This window comes from Prionailurus bengalensis, chromosome B4 (genome assembly GCF_016509475.1).
Source record: "Prionailurus bengalensis isolate Pbe53 chromosome B4, Fcat_Pben_1.1_paternal_pri, whole genome shotgun sequence".
Taxonomy (NCBI): domain Eukaryota; kingdom Metazoa; phylum Chordata; class Mammalia; order Carnivora; family Felidae; genus Prionailurus; species Prionailurus bengalensis.
In genome coordinates this window covers 10,604,114-10,617,105 of record NC_057358.1, presented here as the reverse complement: position 1 = coordinate 10,617,105, position 12,992 = coordinate 10,604,114, and the positions used below count along the sequence as shown (strand labels likewise).

Here is a 12,992-nt window from a genome sequence, read left to right as displayed (position 1 = left end):
CTCTTGGCCTGTAATTTTGTTTTGTTGTGTCCTTATCTAGTTTGGGTATCAGGGTAATGGTTGCCTCATAAAATGAGAAAGTATTCCCTTTTCTTCGTTTTTTTTTTTTTTTTTTGGAAGAGTTTGAGAAGGATAAGTATTAAATCTTCTTTGAATGTTTGGTAGAATTTACCAGTGAGGCCATCTGGTCTTGGACTTTTGTTTGGTGGGAGGTTTTTGATTACTGATGCAATCTCCTTACTAGTAATTGGTCTGTTTAGGTTTTCTCTTTCTTCAGGATTCAGTCTTGAAAGATTATGTTTCTAGGAATTTATCCATTTCTTCTATAGTGCCCAGTTTGTCTGTATAATTGTTCCAATAGTCTCTTATTGATCCTTTGAGTTTTTGTGGCGTCACTTGTAAGTTCTCTTTCAAACAAACATTTGTTAGAGAGGGCTCTAATTAATTAATTAGTTTCATTGATTCATTGATTTTTTTTTTTTAAGTTTCTCTTGTATTTATTTCTGCTTTAATCCTTATCATTTTATTCCTTTTACTGACTTTGGGCTTTTCCCCCCTACTAGCTCCTTTACGTGTTAAGTTAGGTTGTTTATTTGAGATTTTTCTTGTTTCTTGAGGTAGGTCTGTATCACTACAATCTTCCTTCTTAGAATAACTTTTGTTGCATTCCATATATTTTAGTGTGTCATATTTCTGTTTTAATTTGTCTCTAGGTGTTTTTTTTATTTCTTTGATGACCCATTGGTTGTTCATAACATGTTTAATTTCTACATTTTTGTGTTTTTTCCAGTTTTATTTTCGCAATTGATTTCTAATTTTATACCACTGTGGTTGAAGAAGATGCTTGATATGATTTGAGTCTCCTTGAATTTTTGGAGACTTGTTTTATAACCCTACATATTGATCTGTTTTGGAGAATGTCCCATGGCACTTGAGAAGAATGTGTATTCTGTTGCTTTGGGAAGGAATGTTCTGTATATGTCTATAAAGTCCATCTGGTCTAATGTGTCACTTAAGACTGATGTTTCTCTTTTAATTTTTTGTTTTGATTTATCTATTAATGTGAGTGAGGTGTTAAAGTTTGCTACTTTATCAGATTGATGTCAATTTCTCCTTTTAGGTCTGTTAAATTTGCTTTATATATCTTGGTTGCATGTATATGTGTTGCATGCCTACATACTTATATATGGTATACCTTCTTGTTGGGTTGATTCCTTTATCATTTTGTAATGGCCTTCTTTACTATTACAGTCTTTGTTTTAAAGTCTATTTTTTCTGCTATGAATATAGCTACTCCAGCTTTCTTTTCATTTCTATTCGCATGGAATATCCTTTTTCAGTCTGTGTGTGTTCTTCTGATGTGAGTCTCTTGTAGATAGCATATAGATATTTTTTTAATTCACTCAGCCATTCCATGTCTTTTTATTGGAGAATTTAATCTATTTATATTCAAAGTAATTATTGATAAAGTAATTATTGATAGAGATATACTTCTTGCCATTTTGTTCACTGCGTTTTGGCTGTTTTCATACCTCTTGTCTGTTCCTTTCTTTTTCTCTTTCTCTCTTGACCTGTGGTTTGATGGCTTTCTTTAGTGTTATGTTTAGATTCTTTTGTTACTTTCTTTTATGTATTTACCATAAGTTTTTGCTTTGTGGTTACTGTGAGGTTCACATATATCTTCTTCTGTATGTATGATCTGATTTTAGTTAAATTTGAGTACATTCTAAAACTTTACATGGTTTTCTCCATGCCCTGCACATCTTCTATTTTTTTGTCCTATTTTACATCTTTTTATGTATCTCTTAACTAATTACTGTAGTTTTAGTTACTTTTGCTATTTTTGTCTTTTAACCTCCATATTTGCTCTATAAGTTACTGGTCTACTACCTTTACTATATATTTACCTATTCTATTCTAGTAAGGTTTTTACTTTTGGATGTTTTCTTGTTATTAATCAGTGCCATTTCTTTTTGGTTTAGGGAACTCTCTTTAACATTTCTTGTAAGACCAGTTTAGTGGTAATACTCCTTTAGTTTTTGTTTATGTGGAAAATGCGTGATCTCTCCTTCAATTCTGAAGGATAAGTCTTGCCAGGTAGAGAATTCTTGGAAGTTGGAAGTTTTTTCATTTTAGCCTTTGAATATGTCATGCCACTCTCTTCTGGCCTTCTGAATTTCTGCTGAAAAATCTCCTTTAGCCTCATGGGATTTCCTTTGTGTGTAATTAAGATTCTCTCTTTATCTTTTAACTTTTACCATTTTATTTATTTATTATTTTTTATTAAAAATTTTTTTTAATGTTTATTTATTTTTGACAGAGAGACAGAGTACAAGTGGGGGAGGGGCAGAGAGAGAGGGAGACACAGAATCCCAAGCAGGCTCTAGGCTCTGAGCTGTCAGCACAGAGCCCGACATGGAGCTCGAACCCACAGACCATGAGATCATGACCTGAGCCAAAGTCGGATGCTCAACTGACTGAGCCACCAAGGCGCCCCTTTATTATTTTTTTAATTATTGTTATTATTATTATTTTTTTTTTTGAGAGAGAGAGAGACAGAGTGTGAACAGGGGAGGAGTAGAGAGAGAGGGAGATACAGAATCCAATGCTGTCAGCACAGAGCCCAACACCGGCTTGAAACCCACAAACTGTGAGATCATGACCTGAGCTGAAGTTGGACACTTAACCTACTGAGCCACCCAGGCATCCCTAACTTTTACCATTTTAATTATAATGTGTCTTAATGTAGATCACTTTGTGTTCATCTTTTTTGGAACTCTCTGGGCTTCCTGGACCTGTATGTCTGTATGTCTGTTTCATTCTTCAGATTAGGAAAGTTTTCAGCTATTTCTTGAAATACGTTTTCTGGCCCTTTTTCTTGCTCCTCTCCTGGGATCTCTATAATGTGATTGTTAGTCTACTTGATGTTGTCACAAAAGTCCCATAAGTTATCTTTGTTTTATAGAAATTCTTTTTCTTCTTGCTGTTCTTTCTGGATGAGTTCTGTTGCTTTGTTTTCTGGCTCACTGACTTGATCTTTGCTCCATCCAGTCTGCTCTTGAATTCCTCTAGTTTTTTTCAGTTCAGTTATTGTATTCTTCAGCTCTGTAACTTCTGTTTGGAACTTTATTATATTTTTTATCTCTTTGTTGAGGATCTCACTGTGTTCATCCATTCTTCTCCTGAGTACGGTAAGCATCTTTATGACCATTACTTTGAACTCCTTTTGGGTAGATTGCTTATCTCCATTTCATTAATGTCTTTGCCTGATGTTTTTTCTTGTTCTTTCTTTGGGATATATTCCTCTGTCTTTTCATTTTGCTTCTTTGTGCTTGTTTTTATGTATTAGACAAATCAACTGCTTTTCCCAGTCTTGAAGGAATGACCTTGTGTAGGAGATTTGATGGTGGAACCCAGAAGCGCAACCCTGTCTCACCAGCCGAGCTGGACACCCAAGGGGTGTTCCCTGTGTGGGCTGCATGCACTCATCTCATGTGGCATAGGGGTGGGCAGGGCTGGCACCTGGCCCAGCTGTGATTTGCTGGATGTGCTGTACGGGTGGATGGGTTTTCAATTGGGTGCCTCACCAGCTCTAACAGGTTAGAGAGATAGCTCCAAGATGGAGCCTGCTGGTGCTGACATTAGCAAGGTAGGATGGGGTTGCAAATATGGCACCCACTAGTGTCTCCATCCCTGGAGAAAATCGCAGTGGTTTCCTGCCTGTCTGGCAGGTGCTTTAAAATTGACAAGTGGGTCTCCACATATGATTTAGGCACTTTTCAAACTGGTGTGTTTGCACTGGGTCCTGTGGTGAATGAGTCTATATAAGAGCTCCTTAAGAGTGGGTTCTCCATTCCCTATAGTTTTATTGCTTTCCTGGATATAATCCCTGTTGGTTTTCAAAGCCCAGTGATTAGTGTATCTTCTTTCATTCAGGATCTAAGGGTTGAGTGCCTGATGTGGAGTACAAATCCCTCACTTGTCAGGGAAAAGTTCTGTATTCTTGAAATCCCTTCTGAGTGTGGTTTTTCTTTGCTTTGCCCCCTCCCCTCCTCCCCCCTCCCCCCCTCCCCTCCTCCCCCCTCCCCTCCTCCCCTCCTCCCCCCTTCCCCTCTCCCCCTCCTCTCCTCCCCCCTTCCCCTCTCCCCCTCCCCCTCTCCCTCCCTCCCTCCCTCCCTCTCTCTCTCTCTCTCTCTCTTCTCCTCTCCTGCCTTTCCAGTTCTTGATGCTGTCATTTTTGTTCTTTGTTGTGAAGGCTCTTTTCGTCTATTTTTCTGGTCTTTCTCAGAGGAAATTATTCCATAAGTAGTTATATATTTGCTGTATCCATGGAAGGGAGGGAGTTCAGGATCTTAATATGCTGCTGTCTTGAGCCAGCCTACCAGAAGATAGCTTTTATTTGGGTGTTAGAAATGTATTTGATAAAGTCTTATTTGATGTCCCCACAGACTACAAGAAAAAAATAGGTTTTGTAAGGATTTATATTTGATTGATGGATCATATTTAATTAATTCATTTATGTCAGAGTCAAGGTCTTTGCTAATATGTCCTAGGATCTTAACTTATTCATTAGTTTTTCAGTGGCCAGGGTGAAATTTCATTGTAATCATTGGGTTTGTGAAGGAAGAAAGAGGGTACAATGTTGATAGAGATAGCAAAAGTAAGGTTATGAAATTAAGTTTTGTCAAGATCTTTTGAGGCTAGAATGATAGACCAAAGTGAAGACTAGATTAAAAATGATAAAATGTCATGTTCTACACCGTGATCAAGATAGCCCCTAAGAGAGGACTGAGGGATTTCAATGAAGTGTGTGCTAAATACGAGTCCATTAAATGGACTCCCAGCCAGGAAAGAAAAGTGAATGATTTAGTTGCAGATCAAGAAGGGTAACAGAGCTGTTATTTTCCTCACATCAGACCTGTCTTGGATATTTGGGTGTCACATTTCAAGGGGGACTTTAATAAAATGTCATGTGTTGAACAGTGTGAATATCTCAGTGGTTTGTATTTATAGGCTTATCATGTGGAAAAGTCTAATTTTTTTTAGAGCTGAAAGGAAGACATTTCTAATAATAATTAGAACATTTCAAGATGGAATGGGCTGACTTGTGAGCTTGGAAGATTTTCGTCTCTGGAGGCATTAAAGGAGAAATTCTGTGACAACTTATTAAGAACGTTATCAAGGGGATGTTAACATTTGTGGGAAGCTGAGCTAGATACCCTTGAAGATCCTTTACAATTCCTTTAATGTGTGTGTGTGTGTTTTTACATAAAATTTTGCTTTGATACCTCCACAGTCAGTTTTTATCAATCTTGTCCTTAAAACTTTATTAATAATAAATACCCTATTTTACATGGCCCTTAAAGTAATGCTTTTATGAACCCAGTTAAATGTGAGGTTCACAAGAATTCTGCGAGTTGGGCAGGAGATGTCTTACGGTTTTTAAGCAGCTATATCTTAGTGATTGAGTGTGTGGCTTCTGGATCCCCGAGCATCTGGGCTCTTCCACCTGCCATAAGACCTTTGGAAATATGTGCCCCTCTTTCCTCATCTGGGGTTTGGTGATGCATTATTCTATATATATGGTGCCTACACCATAGGGTTGTTTGAGTTTATGATCGTATGATCATATGCTTGAGAATATATGCTTAGAACATTATCATATGCTTGGAACAGTATCTGACATGCAGGAGACATTTAGTAAATCTTAGCTAGTCCTCTTGTCATTTTTTTTATTTTACAGGTGAGGAAACTGATGCTCACGCAGGTTGTAACTTGCCCAAGTTTACGTCAATAATAAGTGGTAGAATTGTTAAGAATTCTGTTGGGGGGCACCTAGGTGCTTAACCGACTGAAGCGTTTGACTTCGGCCCAGGTCATGATCTTATACGGTTTGTGGGTTTGAGCCCCACATCAGGCTCTGTGCTGATAGCTCGGAGCCTGGAACGTGCTCTGGATTCTGTGTCTCCCTCTCTCTCTCTGCCCCTCCTCCACTTGCACTCTTTCCCTTTCTCTCAAAAATAAATAAACATTTAAAGGGAATAATTCTGTTGAACTGAACAAAAACAAAATCAGAAATGGAGTAAAATTACCGATATATGGACTAAAATTGTACTAATTTGTATAACAGTATTGATTTCATTTTAATTTGTTAAATGAATCGTCGGGCTGTTGTGAATCTATTACTATAGATTTTGGGGAAAGCTCTGGTTTGCATATGTTTACATATATACACACATTCCAGACATGATTCAGTAAGAAAATGCTTTCTAAAGCATATTGTAAATAAAGAAAACTACACTTTCCAAAAGATTTATGGTGCTTGATAGCATTTAAAAGGAAATAGTTAACTTTGGTTTGTGTTGGCATTCCAGTATACTTGCTAAGCAATTTGAGCTTCTTATTTCTAGATGTGCTGTTAAGATTTCTAGAGGGATATAAGTCAAACTGAAGGCATCTCCTAGAAGAAAAGTCCAAATTGGCTCTTATTTATAGGGTTGAAATAAACAAAAATGATCTCACTAAAACTCTGTTCTACCTTTAATCACCTCTTATAGTAATTAATTTATAAAATGCTCTGTAGGTTTCTAGTCATGTGAGAGACAGTTTACATGGTATAGTAACATAGTTGTCCTCTGCAGATTGTATGATGTGCTTTAAGAAAGATTATCACTTTTGCCTTTCTCTTCTTGGCTGGCAAGGTCCTGTGGGGAACACATCTCTTATGGTAATGATTCTTTTATTCATTTACAAGGTTGTAAACATCTTGAGAGCAGATATTGTGTCTTAATAATCTATGTTTCTCAGTACTTGCGAAGAGCCTTTGTCTATAGTGAGTTTGTGAAATTGTCAAAGCATTGATGGTTTTATTGGAAACCTAAGAACTCATTAGATTGGCTGTATTACAAATAGTCGGTTAAAGTAATATAAGCCATTTGTCAGCAAGTTTATTAAAGTTATGTTCTTGAAAAGAACTGCTGTAGGCAAAACTGCATTTGACAAATCAGTGTCATATGGAAAATAAGAGTTTAAAGGAAAAAAATACTCTCTAAAAGGCTTTAAAGGCATTTCAAGAACACTGTAAATGAGAGTTCTATGAGACATCTATTTCAAAAACAACCTAGATTTGTCAGCAGTAAAAATCACATTGAGTAAGTAAGTCAATTGATTAGAAAAGTTGTAGAGTGATCTGCTGAGGCAAATTTTCCTGTAAATTTTATTTGGCTTGTATGCTTTTCTTTTCTTTCTTTCTTCCTGTTTTTTTGTTTGTTTGTTTGTTTGTTTTGTTTTGTTTTGTTTTAAGTAAGCTTTCTGCCCAGCATGGGGCTTGAACTCACAATCCTGAAATCAAGAGTTGCACACTCGACCAACTTGGGCAGCCCACCCCCTCTTGTATTTATTTTAAAGTGTTTGAACTAGTCTATAACAGCCTAAAATTTAATGCCTTTAGCATTTATATTATCCTTTAATTTTTACATTTCTCAGTAAAATACTGACTCCTTTCCAAATCATTGTGATGGTTAAAGACATGTTTCTCTGGACCTGGTTTTCTATTCATATATTGAGAAGGTGGGATATATATTCTTAATTTCCCCTTTCTGTACCATCACAGCCCCTCTGCCTGGATGGCCTGCTAGAGGAGAAAGTGCTAATTGGTTTTCTTGTGATTATGGGAAAGAAATAGTTACGCACTTGGCACAGTTTTCATCTCTTTGAATTTACATTCTTCCTTTCCTTCCTTTAGAGCAGTAAAGAAAACTGGAAGAGATGAAGGCATTCATTTCATCGTAAAAGCTGAGGTGACCTTGTACTTGACTCTCTTCATGTTTCAGGTCCCTGCAGGCTAGAATGAGGGTGTGGTAGAGAAGGGAACTTTTGCTGTCAAGGGAGCTGTGCTGGAGTAGAATTTAATCTTCAATCTCCTGAGGAGGGGTTTTTCTCCTAACATTAATTATCTTTACAGTTGTTAAGAATTTTATGCCTGTCTGTCTGTCTGTCTGCACGTATGTATTTAAAGTTGGGTATGGAGTCCAATATGGGGCTTGAACTCACGACCCTGAGATCAAGACCCTAGCTGAAATCAAGAGTTGGGCACTTAATTGACTGAGCCACCCAGGTACCCCCCAGATTTTTACTTTTATGTTTTGATAAGGTGGTACATGTACATAGTAAACAATTCAAGATGCACTAAAGGTTATGCATTGAAAAATAAGTGTCCTTTCCATTCACCCACCTAGTTTTAAGTTCCCCAGGGCAGCCACTGTTAATTTTGTGTATTTCTGTGTATCCCTAACCCCCGACAGGGTGTTATATTCATTATTCTGAACCTTGCTTTTTTCCCCCTACTTACAGTGTATCTTGGAAATGAATCCAAATCAGTGTGTAATTTTGCCATGTGATTTTTAATAGCCAAATTGATGGACATTTATATTGTTTCCAGTCTTTTTCGGTAGATTATGAAGTTGGTCATGCTTATTTACTTGTAAAAGAGGAATTTGGGTTGCTGTTATAAATGTATTCTGTAACTTCAGATGGTATACTCAATGAGTATGAAGGAGACAGTGCTCTCTAAGAAATGTTTTCCTCAATGAGAAGGGTGGCAGGTCCTTTATAATCAGTCTCCTTGGAGAATGGTGATATTTCATGTGGAGATTGGTATAACTCATCAAGTACAGTATTCTCGAAGAGGCTCCCCCCGCCCCCTTACTCGTGTCTTTGAGTTTTACTCTTTAACTGCTGTATATAAAAAATTCATATAGAGTCTGATTGAACCTGTCTATAAGTTTTGGGCCAGGCAATCGAGTGACGTTGGGATGGGGGTGGGATGTTTAGGTTACAGTAAAAACCTGGGTAGGAATTTTCAAGATATCCAGACAAGGTATTATCTGCAGCTCAGTGGCAGCCCATCCCTTTCTTTCTTGGGTCAGTTGCATCTAAGTTATTGGTTGTTGTTTTTTTTTTTTTTTTTAATTCTGACTATAATGGTGCTGTTTTCTTTGGAGATCTACATTCCACGGCTTTTTTTCTTAAATATATTCCGTTCTGGGAAAATAATGTAGATGGTGGAATATATACATATCGAAGGGATGTGTATTCAGATGTGCTTAGATTTGTTTTTAAAATTGGCTTTTTGAGCAGAATTTGCAGCATTAAAAAAAGGTTTACAGTTGCCATTATCTTAGTCACTTAATTCTGAATGACTCAGGTCTTGATGAATGAATACCCAAGTAATGATGTTATGTTAGTAGTATCAGAACGGAAGATACTAATTTGTACTGTTTATTTTGCTTTCTTATGGCCTCAAACTAATGTCTCCTTTTGTTATTTTCCTGCACACACCTAACTTTTGCCCACGGAGATTGCCTTCTGCTCCAGCTGTGTGGGTGGGATATTATGAAAAAGAAGAAGGAGAAGGAGAAATGATACAAGTTGGAAGACATGTCTTTTTTACCCCAACAGTGAATGTGACTGTTGAGGTATGTGCTCTTGAGATAGGTGTACCTGGTGCTGTGGACTATGGCTTTTTATTAACATTCCGTGGCTTTCTGTCCTTGTCCAAATGGTAAGTTTCTACCGTTCTTTTGAGGCCTGGCTAAGATGTTGCTTTGTAGGTGAAGTCTTTTTCTGACTTTGCTTTTTTCCTATTAACATCTCTGTGGATTTTAAAAAGACATCTATTAAGGGGAGTTTATTACATATTTACAGTGGATTCTTTATGTGTCTGATCCCCTTAGGGGACTGTGATCTGTATGAAGAATTACATTTTGTCCCTATTTATATTCACAGTGGCAGTAAATGGCGTTCAGTAATTTTTGAATTAATGAATCTAAGAAAACTTAATCCATCTCATTTTTTCTGAGGGAAAGCTGGTCTTTATATTCTTACTCTGACCTTTACTCACTTACATGACTTATTATTTGGTATTCCAAGTGGAAGTTTTAGGTGTTCATAGAGATAGGGGAGGATTATTTTGATGGCTAGATAACTTTCTTCAAAAATTGTTTTATAGCTTTCCATCTAAAACCTCATAAGAGAACTGGGGAGCAAGTTTGTTTTCCAGACATTGTACTATTTTATTAAAAGGCTTAAGATGTGTTTGGGAAAAATGTTTTTTTTAACTTTCTAACTTATTAATGTCCTCTTTACATTAAAAAAGAGTTCTTATGTTAAAAAAATATTTTAGGGTTGCTTGGGTGGCTCAGTTGTTTGAGCATCTGACTCTTGATTTCAGCTTGGGTCATGTTCTCACAGTCATGGTCTCATGGTTGTGGGATCGAGCCCTGCATTGGGCTCTGTGCTGAGCATGGAGCCTGCTCTCTCTCCCTCTCTTTCTGCCCCTCTCCCACTCTTCATGCACATACACATGCATGCACTCTCTCAGAATAAATGAACATTTATAAAATACATATATATTTTGTAATAAAAGTAACTTAAGCTTTAGTTAATGACCATTCAGAAAAAAATGTAAAAGTGTAAGAAGGAAATATAATTATATGCAGTTCCTCCTGTCAGACGCTCAGAAATTAAAACATTTGTTAACATTTGGTGCATTTCGTTCTTATCTTTTTTTTTTTTTTTTAAGATTTTAGTTTCAGCTGATCTCCACACCCAGTGTAGACACAACCCCAAGGTCAGTAATTGCATGCTCCATCAACCGAGCCAGCCAGGTGCCCCTCATTGTTGTCTTTTTTCTGTTCATGGATTTTTTTGTTTGTTTAGTTTTTCACGGCAGTTGATGATTTATTGTTTTCTTGTTTGGCATTGAAGTAACTTTAGTCTTCACGTGGCACACTTCTGGTGAAACGTATCATTTAAGACCTCTGTAGATCACATCTAAGGGGTTGATATTGTGTTACCTTAGCAAATCAGAAATGCTTCCAAAATATTACTCGCTTTCTTTTTGAGGCCATTAAATTTTGTGTTCTGCTTTGGTTTTATTTCACTCCCACATAGGGATTTGGTGTTTGTGAAATGACTAGAGAAAAACAAAGCTACTTTGAAAGGCACTAGGGAGGCATCTAGGTGCCCTCATTGACCAGGTAACTCACTTTCGTGCACATAGTCCATGACTCAGATTCATGCCTGAGGAAAACTGCCAATTGTTACATGTGATGGCCCTTGGGCATGTTGAAACTGATGAAACATTAAAATTTTTCAGATGCCAAGGGTGAGAGCTGGAGTGTTTGTACAACATTATATACTACAAGTTGCCCGTAGTAGATGTGTTGAAAATACTGTTTTTTAAAGTTTGATTACTTTAGAATTAATGAATCTTCACTCTGAAGAACTTATGAGTTATATGTAGGAGAAAAAAAGATATGGTCAAAAGAGTTTGAAAAATAATAAATGTAGGACTGGGTTATATTGAATAGAGGGTATGGATCAAAGGCAACTAACAAACATTGGTGGGGAGCCCATGTTTCCCTGTTCCCTGCTCGGGTCTGGTGATTGTTACCTAGTAAAGCATTAAAAAAATAGGTTTAATTTTATCAGTATTTTAGCTGCTCCAATGTAACATTTGGAAATTTTTATTTGCTTGCTTATAAGTATAAATCAGTTCCTAGGTAATTACATTTTGGCAGCTTTGTAGTATCAGTGGATTGAAACTTTGGAAACTTGGGTATGTGAAAGTGCACGGAAATAAGTAATTTTGGGAAGTCATCATTTTCGGATCTTGGAAGAGTTTTGTCTTTATTGGAGGAGGAGATTCACTTGTGGAAACACAGCCAACACATGGAGGGCTGATCACACTGACTCCGGTAACCCACTTCCTGGTTATGGTGCGTTAGTTTCTTGGTAGCTTATACCTTATTAATTTACAGATACACAGATATATTCTCTCTCTCTCTTCTCTTTTGTAACATAATGGGCAAGAGGACAGGCTTTGGAGCCTTCCAGATGTGGCTTTGACACTTAACATAGCCTTGGACAAGTTTCATTTTTCTCACCTATAAACTGAACGGTAATAGGGCTCTTTGAACATTCAGTGAGATATTGTGTGTGCCTAGCACAGTGCCCGATGGGTAATGAGAGCTCAACAGTGTGAGGTCTTAATAAGCAAATTCTTCTTCCTTCCCCAGCAGCCTTGGTTTTCTCCACAGCTTCTGGCCAGTTTTCTCTTCAAAAACACCTCCGTGGCTTCCTGTTGACTGAAGGGCACTTCCTTGGTCTCTTGCCCTGATTTAATGCTACTTTGAGGATCCCTGTTAACAGAGTCACTTGACAAACCTTTGTTCATTCACTTGCCATTTGACGTATCCAAAGATTATGTGGAGTGATTAAGAGTGCCCTGGGGCCTTCTTGCCTTGGTCTGAATGCCACTTCTGTAACTTCAGTGCTGTGTGATCTTTTCAAGTTAATTAACCTAACAATTTTCTTTCTGCTAAACGAACAATAATGATACCTACCTTATAGTTTTGATGTGAGGTCATTCGACAAAATAACGTACAGGAGGTGTTTAGATTGTACAGAATAAATGCTAGCTGTTATTATGAGCCAGGCTCTCCATTGGTACTTAGGTTATTTAGTCTCCTCATCATCAGTGACTTTCATATGTGTATAGATAGCACTTTTGATATTTGTTATGTAAAATAAGTCTTACACAAGGCTCCCCAACACAAAATTATTGGCACAATAATGGTAACCACGTGAAGAATGTGTGCTTCATTAAACATACGTGCACATGTGAGATACTCTTACATGATGTTCTCAGGAGTTGTCAGGTGAGATGTGGTGAGTGCAGCTATATGATGAGAATTCCATGGTGCTGGGCTTGGAGATTATGGCACTCTTTTTTGTTGTTGTTGTTGTTAAATAATTGAATGAATGACAGCTTCAGCATGATATGAACACTTATATTTATTATTTTCCAAGTTGTTGGCTTTCAGTGGCCTTATATTCTGATTTGGACCTAAGGGCCATTCAGGGACCAAATAATACTTGCATTGTTAATACTTTTAAAACATGTATTAAGGTAATTCTTTCTGTGTGTT

The 12,992-nt window shown here is 37.2% G+C and overlaps 1 protein-coding gene across 2 annotated transcripts in view; it reads left to right on the top strand.

The window, feature by feature from the left end:
* Positions 1–12,992, top strand: part of USP6NL (USP6 N-terminal like) — a 183,102-nt gene that overhangs the window by 78,869 nt on the left and 91,241 nt on the right. The window contains exon 1 of one of the 2 annotated variants that reach the window (XM_043563332.1): positions 9,190–9,476. The exons of the other annotated variant lie outside the window; for it this stretch is intronic. The gene's annotated coding sequence lies outside the window, so the exon portion shown is untranslated. Of the gene's footprint in view, positions 1–9,189; positions 9,477–12,992 lie in introns of those variants that run through there. 2 annotated transcript variants of the gene reach the window in all.